The 23,369-nt window shown below is 47.1% G+C and overlaps 1 pseudogene; it reads right to left on the bottom strand.

The window, feature by feature from the left end:
- Window positions 1-273: 273 nt before the first annotated feature.
- On the bottom strand, window positions 274-2,799 carry LOC136460989 (uncharacterized; annotated as a pseudogene).
- Between the last annotated feature and the right edge of the window lie 20,570 nt (window positions 2,800-23,369).

The following is a 23,369-nucleotide window of genomic DNA, read 5'->3' as shown; positions in this document are numbered from 1 at the left end:
TACCAATCCTCAACCACAACCCTATTGCTGTGGCTAGGCTCACATGCATTACCCTAATCTGCCTTTCGCATATAGTAAGCGACCTTCGCTTCATCTGCGGTCTCTGTGGCCTGAGTGAAGAACGCGTCATCATCCTCCTCCACCTGCAAGCCCGCCTCTGCTAGAGCGATGAGCTCGCTCAGTCTGCCAGTGTCGTCCTCAGCATCCTTCGCCTACAAGCCCGCCTCTGCTAGAGCGATGAGCTCGCTCAGTCTACCAATGTCGTCTTCAACCTCATCCGCCTGCAAAGCCCGCCTCTGCTAGAGCGATGAGCTCGCTGAGTCTGGCAGTGTCGTCCTCATCCTCGTCCTCCTCATCAGACAACACAATCGGTGATTCAACGATGTGACCAACTCGCTTTCTATGCTCATCTAACTTCTTTTCCTCGTACCCTGCACGAGCCACCTCTGCAACATGGTCCTCACTGCATCCAATCCCTTCATGTATAAAATGCAATCAGTTAGCAATGCGACTATATTACATTTAAAATCAGCCAACAAAAAAAGGCTTCCAGGCACTCACTGGCACATAATGAAACAACATGCTCGTTCAAGACCTGCATCTGTACTCCTGTCTCCTATCTTGCCTCCTTCCTTGCCCTCTCCTCCTCTAATGTCATCCGTCTCTCTAATCCCCATTTGACAATCCCAACATAGATCGGGTTATAAATACCGCGATGTCTAGCAAACTCACGCATCTTGTCTTTGTGATGTTTAACGAAAAGGTTGATGTAGTCAGGTCCATATCCCCTCTTTCGTGCAATTACTTGCTTCTCCTTCAGTTCATCCAAGAATTTAGCTTGACCATCATAACATTCTCACCTGCATTTCCTAGTACTCTGTTCAAATGATAAATTATATCATATATGTCTTAGCAAAAGAAACAAAATACGATTTCATGGTTACCACAAAAATAACCAACTTCATCATAGTCAATCGTATGGCCGCAATAATGGTCTATTCTAAGCTCCAAAGGGACTAGATCATAGTTGGATTTAACACCACATTCACACTTGACTGGCGGTGCTTTGTAAATTAACCTTTCTTTCTTCTTTTGCTTTGCTTTTGGAGGTTCTTCGGGCCATTTGTTCTTAGGACCATACAACCACTCCTTGAAACGACACTTTGCCATTGAATACACCTAAATAACGTGACATTAGTACATGACACATATAGCTCAACATTTCAACATATACACTTTGCACTTACTTTATGCTTGTTTGGACACACAAACTTTAACGTATTGTCAAGGTTTATCATGGCTCGGTCTCCGCAATGTCACAGAGGAGGTTCCTCGAGTCGTCTAACTGCGGCTAAGTGCTTCTCCTTAGTCGTCATTAGAGGGGGGTTAGGGAAAGGTGGAACCCACCGCTCGAAGTGCTCTCGTGGATATCGCCCTCTCCACCAAACGTCTAAAAGGAGGTACCTAGGGTTAAACTTGTCTGCACCGTCGATCCACTGAAAGAAAAAGCATCTCTCATGGGCTTACATAACAAAATTCCAATAAAATATTAGTAACCTAGTAATACAAATGAAGAAAAAAAACATACGAAAATAATTACTTATATTAAAACGACTGCATGTGTAGAAGCAATGAGCCGCTGTGTCTGAATGTCTCAATTAAAACACGTCGGTCGGACGACCACAGTCACAGTTAGGGATATAGAGTTCAGGAGGGACAGGAGCATCTTTGCTAGACTCGTCGGAGTACAATTATCCAGGACAACCCCATTTTCGCCATAACTGCTCCCGAAACATGTCTTCCATCTAATAAAATGGTTCAAATTAAACATCAATCAAAACAACGTAAATTAATGTAAAATACAATCATTTACAATGCAACTAAAATAATATAACCGATAATTATAGCAACAAAAAATACATGGTAAACATACTTCTAACTAAATAATTAACCTTAACATTGATAAAATCAAACTAATATCTTCCTTCAAACCGTAGACCATAGTTCTCAAACATAATTTTTCTCCTAACCTTAACTCCTATTCATAATATCATATCCACCATTTAAACGAAAATAAAATGTGCGTCATTACCTTGAACGAGGATGAGGAGGGAGAGAGATGGCCGAAGAATAGTAGGGAAGGGAGGGAGGCGGCAATGGAGGGCCGGGCGGGCTGCTAGCGTTCGTGGCGCGGCGGCCGGCGTGCTTGGCGGCGGGCTAGCGCGAGCGGACGCGGGCGCGGCGGCCAGGCGGCCTTGCTGCTTAGGCAGCGGGACTGGCCGCGGGGGTTCTATTCAGCTCTGCCGCGCCACGGATCAGGGCGTGGCAGTGCCACGCCAAGATCGATGGCGCGACAGAGCCCTGCCACGTCACCGGTCAGCGATTCCGGTCGCCGCCACATCAGCCCGCTGCCGCGCCACCATGCATGGCGCGACACAGGCATTTGGCCGCGCCAGGGCAATAGGCGCGGCCAAAAGTGTTAGTTAAAAAAACCCGACCGTATTAGATTTAAAATTAGTTTTCAAATAGTGTTAAAATTAAAAAAAAATCTGACCCGGCTTCGCCATGCCACGACGCGTGTGACTACGCGGCTGTGGCGTCGCTCGCGGCTAGGCTCCTGGCGGCCAACAATGCCACCGCAACCAGGGACAGCGTCGCTGCAGCCGCGAGGGCGCGCAACACCACCGGACGTGAGACGTCAATATGGTACTGGAGAAACTCGGGTTCAACCGTTTGTTGTGCGGGCACGCTGGCCTCCCGCTCGCTCTTACGCTGCTCCTCCGCATGTACTCCCTCCATACTGGTAAAAATGATGTTTAGGACAACATTTAGCATACCAAGGAGTGATTAATTAGGGTAAAGTTTTCCCTGTCTACCCATATTAAATACAGCTGTGGTACTCGAGCTGGTACTCGAGCGGCGCGCGGTTTTAAGACGCAGACGACCACACGAGAGGGCGAGCGTCGCACGCGCGGCGTGAATCGAGGCGAGCGTCCCACGCGCGGCGCTGAGTAATTGTACGCAGAGATCGATGAGCCAGGGGCAAACAAGTCCAGGGGAGGGGCTGCGGCGCTAGAACGATGTTTTATCCGCAAACTACGCGAGGAGCCAGGACGTCGTTTTATTTGTATACGGAGGGAGTATATATTAAAGGAATTACATTTCGCATATCTCAAACTCAAAATATATTTGATGGGTCCGAACTTGTTCCAAAAATATTTCACTAAATCTCTCTTAAGTCGATAATGCTTTGAACGATTTCAAATGTTACTTTCGCATATCTCAAACTTAAAATATATTTTAACTGCATTTAAACTTGTTCCAAATATGTTTCATTAAATCTTTTTTTCAGTAAAAAATGCAGCGACCGATCTCAAATGTTACTGTGATATTATCTTTTCAGTCAACAAGGCTTCGTACCTCATGGAAGGTTTCACACTAGCTTTCAAGTGCAAGTTGGTTTTCACACTACATGCAAGCTGGTTTTCAAGGAAGCGCCGCGCACAGGTAATCTCGGGTGTGCTACAAAATGAAACGAAATATCTTGTGTTGCTAACTGTGAAGAAAGACGAAACTCTTTTTTCCTCTCTCTTCATTAGTACCTTACCAACTAAACAAATTTGCTGGTGTGTCACGTTATAAATGAAAATAAAACTCTTTTGAAACTCTCTTTGAAAGTGGCTTAAGAAGTTGCGCCCAGAGACACCGTGACAGGCTCCGCCTTCTCCCCTATGTCATCTGCCACCATCGGGGCCGATTGGCCGAAGTGCTCCAAGCCATAGGCCAGGACATCGAGACTCAAGAGGAACAACGCGATCTTCTCCGGCACGAGCTCCCCACGACCTTCCCGTCCTCCTCCGGCTAGAGCTAGTGCACGTTTAGTTTCCAAATTTTTTCAAGATTTTCTGTCACATTGAATCTTTGGACGTATGTATGAAGCATTAAATATAAATAAAAAATTAAACTAATTACACAGTTTAGACGAAATTCACGAGACGAATCTTTTAAGCCTAATTAGACTATAATTGGACACTAATTGCCAAATAACAACGAAAGTGCTACCGTATCCTTTCCCAAAAAAAATTCGCCAACTAAACAAGGCCCTAGCTAGACGCCACAGGGTGCCCCCTTATAAGCGTACTCCCTCCGTATACAAATAAAACGATGTCCTGGCTCCTCGCGTAGTTTGCGGATAAAACGTCGTTCTAGCGCCGCAGCCCCTCCCCTGGACTTGTTTGCCCTTGGCTCATCGATCTCTGCGTGCAATTACTCAGCGCCGCGCGTGGGACGCTCGCCTCGATTCACGCCGCGCGTGCGACGCTCGCCCTCTCGTGTGGTCGTCTGCGTCTTAAAACCGCGCGCCGCTCGAGTACCAGCTTGAGTACCACAGCTGTATTTAATAGGGGTAGACAGGGAAAACTTTATCCTAATTAATCACTCCTTAGTATGCTAAATGTTGTCCTAAACGTCATTTTTTATCAGTATGGAGGGAGTATATAATCATTTTAATACACATATGCTGATATGCACTCACGAATATTGGATTAATTATAGTTGATCATGTTTATTTGTGGGCATGAGATATATTGTAGTTACTAAAACAACTATGTTTAGTGCAAATATAATTAGAAATAGCTACATAGTTTACACGACACAATGGATCACAATAATATGCATACATTAACTCTTGCATATTATCTTGAAAACAGTGAAGTAAAACTCCCTATTGAGAGAGCCAGTTTCATTTCTCATTTTAAATTGGCAAAACTGATGTGACAGTCTTGGAAACAGTAAAACAAAACTCACCATTGAGATTGGTCTTATGGGATATGAGCATGAGATGACAGTTTTGTTAGGCTTTAATGCCAGTCATTGGATTTGTTGGGGAGAGGAAGAGGCAGGGGTTGGAGATGACTGGACTACGCGTGCAGGGTCGGGTGGGCATGCAGGGTCCAGTGGGTGGGAAATTAGTGGCGATCTAGTGGTTACTGGTTCAGATTAATTAGTTGATGATGTGGATGTTAAAATTAATTAGTTGATGACATGGATCTCTGTTAAAATATGTAGTGGGGTTTTGTTTTATAAGAGTATAAGATTCTTACGCATGGACTTGAGCAGCTGGTGAAAGATTGAGCTTGAGATTTTTCTAATTTTGAAATTAAAATAATTCTAGAAAATCTAGAATTACCATTATATAAAAAAGGATTTCCTGAAATTTAGGTGCCTGAAATTTAGTTTTCTTCCGGACGAAGGTTATTGCATATATTTATACGAAAATTGTAGCTTTAGTTTGTTGCAGTTTATGTAGACATGGTCTGGATAAAAATTTGATATGTTATGATAGAAAGACAAATAATTTATGTGTTAACGATGAGAAACTCAAAGAAACTATTTGGAGCTCAAGAAAAAATTGTTTGAAGCTTCAAATAAATAGATTAAGGCCAAGGAAGAAGAAATTAAATTCCAAAAAATAGTTCAAAATTTTTTAGCAAGAGATATTCGCCTCTCAACAACGTATTTTATAACATTTTGCACATAAACACTTGTTGAAACTGGCATGAATGGAACAAACCTTTTCAAACACACATTAAATGACCTAGGAGTAGACTCAACAACTCCGCTGACGTGCTGCACCCGGAGTTCCGGACTGGTGTCTGATTACAAGAGATTTTTCTTTTCTTTTTTTTTTCTTCTCTTTGTTCCTTTTTTTAACAAGAAGCTAAGCGCTGAACCTCAGACAAAGATAGCATCTGGCCTCGGAATGCACCAGGCAACTGATAGACCAAACCACTCCAAAAAGAAAAGAAAAAAACTGCTAGACCGAAGCCGGACACACAGCAATCATATCTGCTCTGTTCTGTACACAAATTTTAGAATAACTTGTGCGCGCTTCTGACCCTACATTATATAATTAGGCCGCGTTTAGATGCGCTCATATCCACTTCCATCCATATGTATATATATTTATGGCACTCAAGGTGCAAAAACTATTCATAGTTTATATAGTTTAGGACACTGTAACAAGAAACCATTCTCCCAATCCAATTTTCTGTACAGTGTCTAGATGAAAATCTGGCCAATCGTTCACTCTCTATCTCAGGATCCTCTGTGCCGCGAACACAGCAAGGTCGTCGCGGGACTCTTCGTCAAGCGCGTCCAGGAGCTCCTGGAGCGTGCCTCCGCGGGCACCAGCAGCCAGAAGGCAGCAGCAACGATTCACCACGAGCACCAGCGGCCAGCCCGCCCGTCTCCGCCGAGCGAATCCAGGCTGGAGGCTGGAGCGTGCAGACGCGGGCACCAACAGCCAGCATCAGCCGTTCGCCGCGGCACCAGCGGCCAGCAACGCCGTCTCCGCCGAGCATGTCCAGGAGCTTTTGGATTGTGCGGCCACGGGTTTGGTCAGTAGTACTGGTTTGAGCCTTTTACCCATTAAAAAAGTTTATAATTATACATAGGTCATTAAAAAAGTTGACCACGCGCATGTGCCACTGCTCTAAACTTCTTTGTCTTACACGTCATTTCGTCATCGTTCTATTTGTTTTTCACCGTTTGGTAGCCCTTACAGGTGGGACCGCTCAGTGAAATTGTTTATGTTGCCCTTGGGCGGTGGCCGTCCATCCTCTGCCTGCCTGCCCCGCTTATTAGAGTCTGAAACTACAGCATCGATACAAGTATAGAGACCGAGAGACGAGCGAAGAACTTCCTGCTCCTCCTCATCCGCGGCGGCGGCGATGGCCACCACCTCGCCCTCCTCGCGGCGTCTGCGGCCGCCCGCTGCTCGTCCTCGCGCTCACGCTCGCCTTCCAGCTCATGCTCCTCCTCTTCCGCGGCTGCGGCAACGGCCGCCACCTTGTCCTCCTCACGGCGTCCGTGGCCGCTGCGCTTGCTGCCGCTGCGGGGGCCGCACGCCTGCTCCGGTGACGTTTGCGCCTGCGCCGCTCGTCGGGCTCTGGCTCCGTCCAGTGGTTCATCGGGGACGACGACGACGACAAGCCATAGAAGCGGGTGGACAAGGCCGCCGCGCCGCACGGATGCATCGTGCGGAAGGGCGTCGAGTTCTACAGCAATGGGGACTGCTACGAGGGCGAGTTCCACAAGGGCCGCTGCAATGGCGCGTGGCCGTTGGAGCAAAGGCCGCGACCGACGGGGGGCGCTGGGGCTCGGGGCGAGACCGCGGGGCCGCTGGGGTTCGCCGCACGACCGCCTCAGAGGTCATCGGGCCGAGTCGCGGGTCGGGTCGCCGAGGAGCAGGCGCTAGCACGGCTGCCGGTGCGGGGCCTGGAGCGCGCGCGGTCGCCGGGGGCGTGGGGCCAGGCTGCCGCCGCTGAGGGTGCAGGGCGGTGCCAGGGCCGGGAGCGTGGGGCTAGGCCGTCGGGGTCGCAGGGCGGGGCTGGTGCCGGGAGGCGCCGGGGCGAAGGGCGGGGCCGAGGCCTGGAGGTGCCGGGGGTGTAGGACCGGGGCTCGGTGCTGACGACGGAGGAGGCCGTGTTGCGGTGCATAGGAGCGTCAGGGTCGTGGGAAGAAGATAAGAAGGAACAATCGTAGTCAACACGGTTTTCACCATCCAAGGGTAATATGGACAATTTCACTGGCCGGTCCCACCTGTAAGGGCTACCAAACGGCGAAAAACAAACAGAACATGGATAGAATGGCTTGTAAGGCAAAGAAGTTTAGAATAGTGGCACCTGTGTGCGGTTAACTTTTTTAATGCCTTGTGTGTAATTACAAACTTTTTTAATGGCACACGTGTAAAAGGCACTACTAGTTTTGGTTGTTGTGCGATAGGTTGTGTGTACCGCTCCGAGTCCACATGCATGCTATGCCAAGCAAGTCCGTTAGGCGGCCGCAACCATCGATGGGTGGCCACGAGCTCCACCGAGTGGTACGGTGCGAAGAGCGTGTCTCTTGCTACTCAGCGCAAAGGTGGCCGCGGGCACGCTGGACGGCGTCGTGCGGCTTTCGCGGAGTCGAGCGGAGTGGGTGGCGCGGCGGTGGTGGACCACGACCGGAGCTACACAGAGGCGGTGCAGGCCGGCTACGCGCAAGCCCACGTAGACGTATGGGACATGTCGGCTGCATGCGAGCATGCGTGGACCAGCCAGCCGGCGCGGGGAGGCGGGCGTTGAAGGCCGTGGCGGAGGCTGTGGCGAAGGCCGCCACCGCCGGTGAGAAGAGGAAGACGTACATCGTCCAGATGGCCAAGTCAGCGATGTCGGCCGAGTACGCGGACTACGTCGAGTGGTACAACGTGTCGTTGCGCTCCATGTCCTGTTCCTCCCCCGTCTCCATCTCCGCCGCCAAGATGCCATCAAACCGGAGGCTCGAGTTCTTGGGCATCGCCGGCGCCCCGTGGGGACGGCGGCAGCCATCTCTGGGTGGACACGACGTCGAGCTGCCTGCGCTGAGGGTCAGGCGCACGGGATCTACGCGGTAGGGATGGAAATGAACATGGCCTTCCCAACCCCAAAAACAACAGTTTGTTCTGCCTTGATGCGCTCGTAGACGTCGTTTCTTGTATTTTTTTCTCTTTCCTCAATAAATACGGAGCCAAATCAGCAAAAATTAATAAATAGAGAGATAATAAATAACCATAGAAACTATGGTAGAATCTGTATTGGGAGTGTTCTTAGGTCTTGTTCGGATACACTTCTATTCACTTTAATCTATGTGTGTTGGAGTGGATTGGGGTAGTGTGGCAGAACCGCCCGAAATAACACGTTTACAGAGTTGCTCGTCTTCCGCCAGACACTAAGCACCCCGAAAGCAAGCTACAGCGGGCGGTATCTGTCGGGCACACCCTAAGGGAGAACCCAAAAGATCCACATTTTCCCTAAGGATCCAATAATGAGAACGAGTTATAATACAGGTCCTTTTCATACATCAGAGTTTCTTAAAAGTACATTATTACAATACCAAATGTCAGAGTGCGGAATGATAAACATCAGAATTTAAAGTAAACATCTAGCAATAAGAACGAAGATCTATCTGAACCCACCAGAAAAATCATCCACACAATGCATCACCTGCAACAGGGGTAAATAAACCCTGAGTACACAATGTACTCGCAAGACTTATCCGACTAGTGAGAATAATTTCCCGACTCCAAAGAACATGATAAACTTTATGGTTTGTTGGTTTTCTTTTAGCAAAAAGCAATACTAATAGTGAGTCCTTATTTATGTTATTATTATCAGCCATATTAAGTTATTATCTATCCAGTCTATATAAGCACCTGTTCTACTTTCAAGCAAGAGTTGAGCAATCAGTTCCATTTCATCACATTTCATCTTTCAGTTCTTACTACGGTGCTAGATATGAAACAAGCTGTACCGGATCGCCCAGCGATTTGTGAATCAATGTGCCCAGCTGGGTGCTCCGAAAACACACGCTCCGCTTGTACCCCAGGCACAAGCAGGACTAACCCATCGCCCTCCTGTCCTAGGTGTCTAGGTCCCCGTCCAAACTTGGACTCCAAGCCCCCACTCTTGAGTCCCGGACTTAGTACAGTGCAAGGACCTCCCCCATCCCCGCCTCCCATCAGTCGGTCTGGAAAGAGATAGGTCCACGACAAGAGAGCAACAAGTCTTCCCTGTGCCCATATCCAAGTATACGTTCGGGACAATAAATCTATAACTTGCCCACGATGCCTTATGCAATGATCGGTCATTAATTGACACAGACAGGGAAAAAATGTAACCGCGCTATGCCTTGTTGGCCGCAGGATACAACCCTTACACCCACCGGTACTCAAACCATATCCCTGCCCGATCACCATTTTCCTTTCCACTATTTTATCATGAGTGATCATATTTATCACCTATTTGCGAGTAACGGCAGGTTACTCACGCTACCGATATTCTGAGCATAGCATCTACTCGACCTACACTAGTAGGACTTATGGGTAGATATATTTATGCATGTAGTTTCCATAAAATGCTTATAACTTAAATGCACATCATATATATATATATATATGTATATATATATATATATATATTCAGTGATCATAAAAATAAGGGTTATGCACCGGGGCTTACCTTGGGCAAGCGACAGGTCAGTAAGGTCAGCACCAAATGGTTCTAGGGCTCCCTCCTACACGACTATCTCCTCCTCGTACTCCTTAATGACCTCGTCGTACTCCTGTTCGTCGACGGACACAAATTCTACCAGCTCGTGATCTACATGCATAAAATGATGATGCAATGCTTAGTAATATAGCAACAACAACTCTTAAAATAAAAGTACATCTACTTACTACTAACTATTGCTACCAACCATGGTACTAAGTTATCTATTGTTACCAATAACATTGTGAAGTGTGGCATTCATTATTATAGCAACTACAACTATCCTTACTCCTAATGCTGATTTACGCTATATACGATAAAGCAAGGATAATAGCTACTCTACTTATCAACCTACCCTAGGGCTACAAAATTTACAGCAAGTACCTACTAACCTAGTGAGCCTACTGTAAAATTTTCATATCTATAGCTATCACCAATTTTCCACAAATATTTCTACAAATATTAATCTACAAAATACTAAGCTCTTTAGTTTGAATTTATGACCCTACCATCGTCACATCTAAATATAATCTAACTGTACTAACAAGTAGATGGTAATTTTGTGAATCTAACAAAATTGGTTCCACTATTTTTGGACAACTACACAATTTACTACAATTTATCCAAGTTCAGCTAAAAACTTTATTGAATAAACACTTCCTATTTTACTGGAAATTAGAAAACGCAATTCAATCGCGCGACCCATGCGCCTCGGCTCGGCCCAAAACGGTGCGACGCGCGCGCACGTGCAGCGCGGCCCATGCGGGGGCGTAGCCCAACTGGACGACAGCCCACGGAGGGAAGGACCTGCGCGCGCCGGGCAATAAGCAAAAACACCCTCAGATTACGCTTTATTTCCCGCGAGCGCTAAGGCACTGTTCCGCTAGTCTACTATTTTATGGCTACACCCTTGGAAAAATCGTACCTTCACAACGTCTACACCCCCGACACCCCCGCGCGCGCTCCAGCACGGCGGCGCTGACAATAGCGGCATACGTCGGCCACAGCAGACCTTCTCCTCCCTAACTACCGAGCTGACCCTTACCTAGGAGCGAACGCGAAGCGCCGGGCGAAGGAAGCGTGAGCCGGGACGTAGCAGTGTGGCCTGACCACGGTGGCGGAGACCCTGTAGTCACGGTGATGGTGTTCCGGTGAAGATCAGCGAAGTTAGGGAAAAAGGGGTAGGTAGTGAGCTCCAGTGACTCACCACTGAACTCCTCGAGGCGGTGAGTTGTTCGGAGATGGCCCGAGCCAAGCTGGCCGTGTGCACACGGGCGGTGCGACGACGCACGGCAATGGCATGGCCGCGTCTAGGAAAGCTGGGCTGTGGTAGTGCTTTGGGAGAGGTGCGCAGTGTGCTTAGTGGGTGGAGACTAGGCCGGTAGTGCAAGGAATTGCTCCGAGATGCTCTAGCAAAGTGGCTTGCAGACGGCGCATGCCAACCCGGTCTTAAGGACCCAGCGGAGCGGCAGCTCCCAATTGGAGCACGACAAGGCAAAATTCACTGCCAGGTGGGGTCGGTTGGGTGGCTGGACACACGACGGAGTCGAGGGCGGAGTTACTTTCACTGTGATGGCTTCACTATGGAGAAATCGGAGGAAACGGTCCCGGTGGCAAGGCGACTGGGAAACATGGGAAATTAGGCGTGGCTTGGCTCGGCGCTGTCGCAGACGTTAACGCAAACCAGGCGCGCCTGGCGATGGGGAACAGCGGAGCGTGCATAAAGGCGTTGATCTCACTGCCCATCCTGCTAGCCAGTGGCGGCTTGGTACTGAGCGCTGTAGAGGATGGCAGGTCTGGGAAAACGACAACGTAGCGCTGGCGTGGACACAGCTGTGATGGCGAGGTTAGGCAGCCGTCCCATGCGTGTGCAGCCCCGAGGCGTCAACGATAATAGTGGCTGCGCAGGCGGTAGCGTGGCGACGCGGTGCGCTCGGATGCGCTGTCAAGGGCGAACGGCGGGCCTACGCGCGTGCCGCTGCGAAAGGTCAATGGCCGCAGTTGTCGTGTAGGTGGTGGTCGGTACGTAGTGCGGGCAGGGCGCAGTTCGACGCGACGGCGAGCAGAGCAGCCCGGCCCACCGGCGCGGTGCACGTGCGCGCGTGAGCGCGTTCCAGGACGCAGCAGCAGGAGACGCGACCAGCAGTGCGGGGCCATGCGCGTGGGCGGGTGCGCGCAGGCGCGACGGTGGTGCAGCGTAGCGCGGCGATGCGGGACCGCGTGGTAGGGCGCGAGCTAGAGCTTGCGCGGCGTGCCAAGGCAGCAACTTGGCACGGTCAGTAGGGCGGTGCCAGTGGCGGGGACGGCCGATGCGGCGGCCCACGTGTGGCGCGCTCGCTGGGCAGTAGACGCGGCGACGATGAGCGCTGGCACGGTGATCGCGCCCAGACACTGAGGTTGGCTGGACAGTGACTTGCATGCTTCTAAAAGCATCCCAAAATCTCAAACCCGATGACCCAGAAGCTAAACCAGTTATTCCACACTCAAAAGGGTACCTAGGGCTAGCCAACCGTGCCAAAACATCTCGCCACTTCTTCACCCGATCGCTCTACAAAAATTGCCGAACATGGCTTCGTCGACCCATTTTCAAACTTACGCGAAATGACTTAAACTTTGAACGGTTTCGCGTTGAATTCCTGTTTCCGAGCTTCTTGATGTATTAGCTAGCGAACCTCGTCCTCGACCGTACGCATTTCATCGTCGCCTACGAAGTTCGTACTACAAACTTTACTATGTTCCGCCGATGCGTTCCGTAGCATTTCCGTCAAATAAAAATTCATTTAAAATCATAAAAGATAATACGAGACACGAAATATAACCTTCATTTCATGTTTCAACTGAACGTTTCAAGCTCCGAATATTGATTTATACTCTATATTACACGTATTTACACACAAGTTGATGCTCATGCAGGGTTTTTAGCAAAAACTGTACAACTTAACACCGAGAGTGTTACAGGTAGAAAATAATTTAAGTTTCACCCTAATCCACTCAGGTACATGTGGATTGAGGAGAATACAACTACATCAAACAAGCCCAAGCTCCAAACCTGCATAGATAATTAAACATTGCCCCTCCATAAATGAGCGCGGGAGTCAAGGGTGGTTGTGTGATGATTTGGGTGGTAGGCAGTCTCACTCAGCTGATATGTTTTTAGAACTTATCCTCGGTGTCCATCTAAGCATCAAGTAACCTGGGCATGTTACCGCACCCATTTTAAGAAAAGTTTAAGTTATGGTCCTGTTCGGCTTATCCTATATTCGGTTTGTTCGACTTTTTTTTTCAGTTGAAACAATATTTTTCTCTCACAACAATTCAGCCAGAATAGTTTTTTCAGCTAGTTTCAGACCAGCGAACGGGGCCGATGAAAAAGTGTTGTTTAACTAACTACCATGACTATTATGGCCTTGTTCGTTTGAACTTATTAGCCGGCTTATCAGTTAAAATCTATAATATTTTTCTCTCACAATAAAACAGCTTCAGCCGGTTTATGTATTATCCAAAGTTACAGCAGACTCAACTTATTCTCATCTCTGTACAAGTTTGATTCCACTGACTAATTTGGGAAACTTTGAGCTAGAGGCCCCGTTCGCTGGTCTGAAACTTGGCTAAAACTGACTGAAAAACACTGTTCCGGCTGAATTGTTGTGAGAGAAAAATATTGTTCCGGCTGAAAAAAGAAGCCGAACAAACCGTTTTTAAGACGAGCGAACAGGGCAGAATGTTTTTGTACCCTTCATGCTGCATCATGAGTATAAATACCCCCCCATCACCCCTTGCTAGTTGCTACCCTCCCTAGGCAGGAAACAAACGAGCTGTAACAGCCAACAATAGTTGTCCGCGATGAACCAAGCGAGCTGTTCGCGTTCACTGTCAGAGGGGATGCCGAGAGCTCGTAAGTTACAGTTTAACATAGTTTACTATTTACTTAATTTATCAGCAGATGACCAATCATACTTTTACTTTTCTTCATTCAATTGAATCGTATAATGCATTTATTTAAGCGATCAACATCTTGGCCATTATCAGACTATAGGCCAAGGCACTTTTGCATTGCACAGCTACGAAGTATATGATTGGAAACAGTGGGAACTAATTAATTCATAAGAGTACCAAAAGGTGTGTTATAAATATAATGCCAGTAGAAACAAATATCACAAAAGGTACAGAGATACATGTATATATGGTAAGCAGACACCGAGTGCTAAACGGTAAACTGATATACAAATACAATAAATGACCACAAGTTTCAGGACCGGAGCAGAACTCTTCTGGTTTTGAACCACGTTTGATTCCATTTGGGGAAAACAAACCAAAATACTGTTCCGGTTGATTTATTGTGAGAGAAAAATATTGTTCCGACTAAAAAAATAAGCTAAAAAAGATAAATTATAAGAGAAGCGAACATGACCTTAATTAGTTTGGTGGCTAGTTAACTGGAGGTTCAATTCACCTGATGATATCATTTTCAGGACGGATGTTTGACAGCCAGAGAAGACAACTGTGACCGTGCCCTTTAACATTTGCCTTGTTCGCTTGGCTGATAAATCATGACTGAAAATATTATTGGCTAATTTATTATGGGAGAAAAATACTATTCGTTGGTTGCAAAAATACAATTTATAAGCCAAATAAATAGGACGATTAGTCTTAGCGTGCAGCACTACAAGTCCACTATGTCGCAGATGGAGCGCCAGTTGGCGCTCACGACGACGAAGCCACACATTGAGAAGCGGCCTGTCCTTGGCCAGCAAAAGAGTAAACCAGACAATTGGATCCACATCACCCTCAAGGGGCACGACGCAGTACAGTCAACGTTGGCAATCAGGTTAGATAACCTGTACCTGGTGGGATTCAAGACGGGAGGAAACTGGTATGCGTTCAGTAACAGGGATTGTCTGATCGAAGGCACTGATCAGCTTCGTCCTCAGGGATTTGGATCTAGCATTAGGGCGACAGGGGAGGGGGGCTCAAGCCCCCCTATTATCACTACTAGAAATCTTCACTTCTATGACAAAAATCTTAAAGACGGATCCAAAACCATTATTGAAAATCATTTTTTATGATGAATATTTTCCTTTGATCGTATATCAATGGTGATTATCCTGCAATCCTCCTTTTCTACGACGAAATCAGGCATCGTCACAAAAAACGTCACAAAAAGAGTTTAGGGTTTCGTCACACATGACTCACGCGACTCATCTGTGACGATCTACTTTAATACTGCAACGAGCGGGGATTTATCATTGAACTAATTGCTCATCTGTGACAAACAATATTTGATGTGTAACGAATGGCTTCGTCATAGGTCTCCACACGGTACTTTCTCCATCCGACGTGTACCTATGGGACCTGCAGTTACTCATCCGTGACGTTTGTAATTCGTCATAAAAGTCTCCGCTTGATTCTTTCTCCATGTGACGTGTACCTGTGGAACCCATCTCCATCCGACGTGTACCTGTGGGACCTACAGTTACTCATCCGTGATGCTTGCAATTCGTAATAAAAGTCTCTGCTCGGTCCTTTCTCCGTCCGACGTGTACCTACGGAACCCTTCAGCATCCGACCTGTGCAACCCGATGGCTTACGTGTCACGTGTACCTGTGGTACCGTTCTCCATCTCTATCCAACATGTGGGACCCGACGACTTGCGTGTCACGTGTACCTGTGGGACCCGACGGCTCACGTGTCACGTGTACCTGTGGGACATTTCTCCATCTCTATCCGATCTATGGGATCCAACGGCTTGCGTGTCACTTATACCTTTTGTGTCGTTGGGGTTTAATAAATTAAAAAAAACCTTAATGCCTGAGAGTCAAACCCGGGACCCATAGAAAGGAATGCACGGTCTTTACCATTGCGCTTGATGCCTGGTTGAATTGGCATATCTTTGGAGTCTTTATAGTATTATATTCTCTATATGTATGCCCTACAGGTTGACCTATATTGGATATTTCTCCTTCAAGTGGAAACAAATCTGTGCCCGTTAGACTAGCGACGACGGCAAAGGATCCTCGGTGTGCTGTGGTGGCTCCGACGTCCTTTTGGAGGCTAGGTGGTGGGGCTTGCCGGTGGAGCGTGGCGGTATTGGCGTCCGTGTCCGTTGTGTGCCACGACAGAGGCGACATATCCGATCAGCAGGAATTCTTTCTCGCCTTTTCCTGTTCGCTTCACTGTTTTGGTCCTTGCTTGAATATGAGGTATATAAGAAACATTCCAGCATTGGAGATCTGGTTAGGTCAATGATATGATGATGAAAAGAACTAGGAGGTGGTACTGGTTGGTTTTCTACTAATGTTTTAGTTTTCTGCATATGTTTAGTTTTGTTACTGTAAATGTCAATGTGCAACTAGGCCTGTTAATTATCAAGTGCTTGCTTGATTATACCTATCTGTCTAGGCAAACAAACAGGCCCATTGCTTCTACCTTCAAAACTGTTGTAATTGTCGTCCTCTTAATCTTTGTCTGCCTCCTAAGCTCTAAGCTATTGTACTGATTGTAAGTGTGATGGATAGACTTGATTTAGCTGGAATTATAATGGTTACAACTCCATTAACTTTACTGTTGGACTTTGATATGAATTGTGGACTTCACTATTGGATCTTTGTTAGATTATTTTTCTCTTCAGTGATCTTATTATTGAGCCAGCTCTCATCCTACTACACGTAGATGAAATGGAGGAGGCCCCCAACAAGAGGAACACACTAGCTAGCCTCACGAATGATATCGTTGTCGAGATCCTCCGACGCCTCCTCGCCCACTCCTTGTTCTACTGCAAATGTATCTGTCACTCCTGGAGCTACCTCATCAAGGACTACAACAACCATAAGGTGCTGCCTCGCACTTTGGCAGGCTTCTTCTACGACACTGACTAGGGCTATCGATGCTACACCAGAGTCACCAGTGAACATCCCTCCTTGTCCTTCTTGCCCTTCACCTTGGCCAATGTAGTTGTCTCAGATAGCTGCAACGGCCTCATCCTATGCTGGTGTCGAGGGGCTGATGGATCATACTGCTATGTTGTCTGTAATCTGGCAACCAAGGAGTTCAAGGAACTTTCGCCTAGCATCCATTCTGTTGGTGAGGCTCGATTGGGGTTTGATCCAAAAGCCTCCTCGCACTTCCATGTGATTGAATATATATAGGAGCAGTTTGATCGGTGTAGGGGTGTGGACATCTACTTATCTAAAACTACAACATGGATCCATAAGAAATCTAAATGGGGCAGGAGTGCTTCTGTGACAATTGAGAGATCAGATAGGAAAACACCAGAAATTGTGTATTTTAATGGTTGTCTGCACACTATGGGGTACTGGTGGGGCTATTAGCAGATACTTGCTGTGGATATGGAGGGAGAGACATGGAAGAAAATTCCTTGCCCGCGTGGTTCTGCATTTTCCATCCATCAAGCTCAGGATAACTTGTGTGTATGTACTGTTTGTGGTTGCGATTACCCCAAGCTTAACATCTAGATCCTTGAAGACTATGGTACTACTTATAAATGGACATTGAAGCATGCTTTTAGCATTCTGGACGTTCTTTTGGAGACTTACATTGATTTTGGTTACTTGAATGTTAATCAGTACTACACAACGGTTCATCCAGAATGGAATTTGTTTCTCTTTGTTGGGGTTGGGGACAAAAATGACATCGTCGCATATAACATGGATAGCAGAAAAGTTCATGTCATCCCTAGACATTATAGTGCATTTTCTAAATAGGATGTCCTACCACAAAACATCTACAGACCTTACTATCTTCCCTATGTTCCCTTATTCTCGAAGTTGGAGTCATTAGCAGAGGAGTAAATAAAGTTCCATGATGTATCTCTCTGCCATGACATGTTTAAATGAATCAATATTGTTTGATTATCTATGCATATGTTTAGTGTTGTTACTATAAATGCATGTGTGCAACTAGGCCTGTTAATTATGAAGTGCTTGCTTGATTATACCTATCTGTCTAGGCAAACAAATAGGCCCATTGCTTCTGCCTTCAAAACTGTTGTAATTGTCGTCCTCTTAATCTTTGTCTGTCTCCTATGAAAGAAGCTCTGAGCTCGTGTACTAATTATAAGTATGATGGATAGACTTGATTTAGCTAGAATTATAATGGTTATAGCTCCATTAACTGCTACTCTAGTTTGAGTTATCTATATCTATATGGTGCTACTCTAAATTTGTTTGAGGTAGTACCATAAAAATTGTTAATGGTTGTTAAAGTTGCACTTTTGTATGAGTTGTGGACTTCACTGATGGATCTTTATTTGATTATTTTCCTCTTCAGTGATCCCATTACTGACCAAGCACACAGACAAAATGGAGGAGGCCCCCAACAAGAGGAACACACTGGCCAGCCTCACGGACGATGTCGTTGTTGAGATCCTTCGCCGCCTCTCCGCCTACTCCTTGTTCTGCTAGAAATATGTCTATCGCTCGTAGAACCGCCTCATCTTGGACTACAACAACAATAAGGTGCTGCCTTGGACTCTGGCTAGGTTCTTCTATGACATCGACCAAGGCCATCGATGCTACACCAGAGTCACCAGTGAACACCCCTCCTTGTCCTTGCCCTGCACCTTGGCCAATGTAGCTGTCTTAGATATCTGCAATGGCATCATCCTATGCTGGTGCTGAGGGGTTGATGGATCATACTGCTATGTTGTCTACAATCTAGCAACCAAGGAGTTCAAGGAACTACCATCTAGCATCTATTCTGTTGGTGAGGCTTGATTGGGGTTCGATCCGACAACCTCCTCGTACTTCCATGTGATTAAATATATAGAAAAGGAGCAAGATAATGATGGCAAGGGTGTGGACATCTACTCATCTAAAACTGCAACATGGATCTATAAGAAATCTAAATGGGGACCAAATACTTGCATGCAAATTGAGAGATCAGAAGAAATGAGATCATCTGAAACTGTGTATCTTAATGGTTGTCTGCACATTATGGGGTACTCAGGGGTTTACACTCAGATACTTGCTATGGATATGGAGGGAGAGACATGGAGGAAAATTCCTTGCCCACGTGGTTCTTCACCCTCCATCCATCAAGCTCAAGATCACTTGTGTGTATGTACTATTCATGGTCACAATATGTCCAAACTTTCAATCTGGATCCTTGAAGACCATGGTACTAATAAATGGATATTGAAGCATATTGTTGGCATTCTAAAGGTGTTTGCACAGACTAACATTGAATTTAGTTATTACTTGTACTACGATGTTAATGAGTACTACTCAATGGTTCACCCAGAATGGAATTTGCTTCTCTTTGTTGGGGTTGGGGTAGAAAATGACATTGTTGCATATAACATGGACAATAGAAAAGTTCATATCATCCTTACACATTACAGTTAGTTTTTGAAACATGGCATCCTGCCACAAATCAACGGCAGACCTTACTATCTTCCCTATGTTCTCTTGTTCTCGAAGTTGGAGTCATTAGCAGAGCAGTAAATAAAGTTCCATGATGTATCTCTCTGTCATGACATATTTAAATGGATCAATGTTGTTTGATTGTCTATGGATATGTTAATTTCCTCTTGGATGGATGTTGTCATTATTTTACAGCAGCTTTAACTTGTTTGTAATGTAAGCTAAGGTCTGTGCAGTGTGTCAAACACGTTGAAACCTACAGAGGTCGGACTTTCTTGCGTGTGCAATAACATTTCAACACCAATGGCTCCTCTTTGTTCCCAAAAAATAAAAAAAACACCAATGACTCCTCTGTAGTAGTGATATATTAACCACCACGATCTCTTCCATAACTCCGCTTGTTTTCCTTCCTTCCCCGAGCCCTCCCATTCCCACTACAGATCTAAAATCGCTAGGAACATGCAGTTGCCTTCTCAAAACCTACTTCACTCTAAGCCTCTGCCATGGTGAAGGGTGAGCCTTCTGCGAAGCACGCATGGGAGGAGGATGGCGCTGTGCCCGTGGAGAAGGAGGATGACACTATGCTCGTGGTGAAGGAGGATAATGTTGTGCCCATGGTGAATCAAGATGAAGCTCTAGTGGATCCTGTGGCAGAACCACCCGAAATAGCGTACTTACAGAGGCGCTCGTCTTCCACCAGACACTAAGCACCCCGAAAGCAACTACAACAAGCGGTATCTGTCGGGCACACCCCGAGGGAGAACCCGAAAGATCCACATTTTTCCCAAGGATCCAATAATGACAACGAGTTATAACACAAGTTCATCTCATACATTAGAGTTTCTTAAAAGTACATTATTACAATACCAAATACAAAGTGCGGAATAATAAACAACGAAATATTAAAAGATAACATCTAGCGATAAGATAGCGAGGATTCCGTCTGAGTCCACCAGATGGATCCTCCACACAAGACACTCCTCAAGCGTCACCTACAACAAGGGTAAATAAACCATGAGTACACAATGTACTCGCAAGACTTATCCGATAGTGGGAATACTTTCCCGACTCCAAGGAATATGCTAGACTTTATGGTTGCTGGTTTTCTTTTAGCCAAAAGCAGTACTAATAGTGAGTCCTTATTGATATATTATTATTATCAGCCGTATTAAGTTTTTATCTAGTCCATCTAGATAAGCACCTGTGCTACTTTCAAGCAAGAGTTGAGCAATCGATACTGTTTCTTCTCCTTTTCCACTTCCAGTTCTTACTATGGTGCTAAACCGCAGACAAGCCGTACTAGATAGCCCGGCGATTCGTGAATCAATGTGCCCAGCTGGGTGCCTCGAAAACACACACCCCGCTTGTACCCTAGGCACAAGCAGGACTAACCCACCACTCTCCTATCCCGGGTGTCTAGGTCCCCGTCCAAACTTGGACTCCAAGCCCTCGCATCCGAATCTCGGACTCAGTGCGGCGTAAGGACCTCCACCACCTCCTCTTCCCATCAGTCGGTCTGGAAAGAGCCGGATCCACGACAAGAGAGCAGCAAGTCTTCCCTGCGCCCATACCCAAGTATGTGCTCGGGACAAAAGTCTGTGACTTGCCTAGAGTCATATGCAACGATCGGTCCTTAATCGACACAGACAGGGAAAAATTGTAACCGGGCTATGCCCTGTTGGCTGCAGGACATAACCCCTCACACCCACCAGTACCAAATCCACATCCCTGCTCGGTCACCATTTTTCCTTTCCATTATTTCATCAGGATATGAAAGTGTAATCACCTATTTGCGAGTAACGTCAGGTTACTCACGCTACCGACATCCTGAGCATATCAGCTACTCAACCTGCACTAGTAGGACTCATGGTGGATATATCTATGCATGTAGTTTTCATAAAATGCCTATAACGTAAATGCATATCATATAAATGTATTCAGTGATCATTTAAAATAGGGGTTATGCACCGGGGCTTGCCTTGGGCAGGTGCCGAGTCAGCAAAGTCAGTACCAACAGGCTCTTGGTCTCCTTCCTGTGTGAAAAGCTCCTCCTCGTACTCCTCGATCACCTCGTCATACTCTGGATCACCGACGGGTACGAAGTCTACCTGTTCGTGATCTACATGAAATGACGATGCAATGATTACACTATGGCAACAGAAATTCTCAATGCAAAAGTACCTCTATTACATTACTAAGCGAGGTCTTCCTACTAAAGTCTAAGCTATATACCAGTACCACTAACATGTATGACCGTGTCCTACATTCATACAATGACTACGGATATTCGTACTCCTAATGCCAGTTTACGATAAAGCAAGGATAATAACTACGGCATTAAACGACTCATTCTATGGTTACCATTTTTATAGCAAGTATATAAATGCCTAAGGAACCTACGGTAACAATTTCAAAGCTAAAGCTATCGTCGGTTTACCCCAACAAATCTTGCAATTAAGGATCGATATACCGCTAAGCTTCTACTTCAAGCTTATGAGCCTACCATCCTGACCACTAATGGTGAACCAACTGTACTAATAGGTAGGCGACATTTTTGCGAACCTAACAAACTTTGTTTCGCTATTTTTGGACAACCATGCAATTTACTACTAATTATTGAAGTTCAGTTCATAACCTAAATAGATAAACAATTTCTAATACAATGAAATAGAGAAAACGAAACCTCCTTGACTGGCCCACGACGCGTGGCCCGATCCAACTCGTCATCCCGCCCACGCATGACAGCAGCCAGGCGCGCGGCCCACGCAGAGGCATGGCCTAGATGGCCAATGGCCCGCGAAGGGGAAGGCCTGCGCGTGTCGGTAAAAATGCACGAACACCCCTGACAAACTCAGCATTTACTACGAGCTCTACGGTACTGTTTCGCTAGTCTACCGTTTTACACCAGCACCCTCCCACTTCTTCTTCACCGCGAGGAGGTCCTTGGCCATCCAGAGCACGCACCAACGCGACGGCGCGGCACTTGACGCCTACGTCGGCCACCCCGGCCCTCTCCATGCTAAAATAAAGGGCCGATACTCACCTACGTGCGAACGCAAACCACTGGGTAGAGACACAGGCACCGAGACGTCGCAGCGAGCACGAACCATGACGGTGGGCAACCTACAAGGACGGCGATGTTGTTTCGGTGAACAACAGCACTGCCGGGACAAAACAAGGAGTGGACGAGTACCAGCGACTCACCATGGAACTGGAAGACGTGAAGAAGCGATCGGAGGTGGCTCAGGCCAAGCCGGCCACGTGCGTGCGATGAGTGCAGCAGAGCATGGCAATGGCACGGCCGCGCCATGGGATGCACTACGATGGTAGGGTCTAGGATAGGGTGAGCATGGTGACAACCGATGGAAGGGGAGGCTAGTGGTGCGAGGAATTTGATCGAGCTGCCTTGGTGGCGAAGAAAACCGACGGCGTAGCACTCCGGGTCTTAATGGCCCGAGAGCTCGGCCCTTTAAAATTGGCGCACAAGACAGAGCTACAGGCTGCTATGAGGGGCGGGAAAGGTTACCGGCTGCCCAACGAAGCTGCGGGCTAGACCAATTAGCACGGGGTGCAACCGCATCGATGAATTGGAAGGAAACGTGGCAGCGGCAAGGGGACAGCGGAGCCAGAGGAGCTCACGGCGCGGCATGGCTCATCTGCGGTCATCAATGCAAGGTACCACCATGCTTGGCCATGGGGAACCCTAGGGCGTGCTCCTGATAGCCGTCCGCACGGCCGCTGCAGCAAATAATGAGCCCTGGCATGGCACGTCTGCGGACGGCGCCAGGCAAGGACACGACGAACGCGACGCCGAGGTGACAGTGCAGCGGCAGTCTTCTAACGCGCAAGCGGCCAAGGGGTCAACTGAGCGGTGCCGAGCGCAGCCGCTAGCGATGTGGATGCGGGACCCCGCCCGACCACG

The sequence above is a fragment of the Miscanthus floridulus genome, chromosome 6 (assembly GCF_019320115.1).
Source record: "Miscanthus floridulus cultivar M001 chromosome 6, ASM1932011v1, whole genome shotgun sequence".
NCBI classification, from domain to species: Eukaryota; Viridiplantae; Streptophyta; class Magnoliopsida; order Poales; family Poaceae; genus Miscanthus; species Miscanthus floridulus.
The sequence above is the reverse complement of the archived record's forward strand: the minus strand, read 5'-3'. Positions and strand labels throughout refer to the sequence as shown.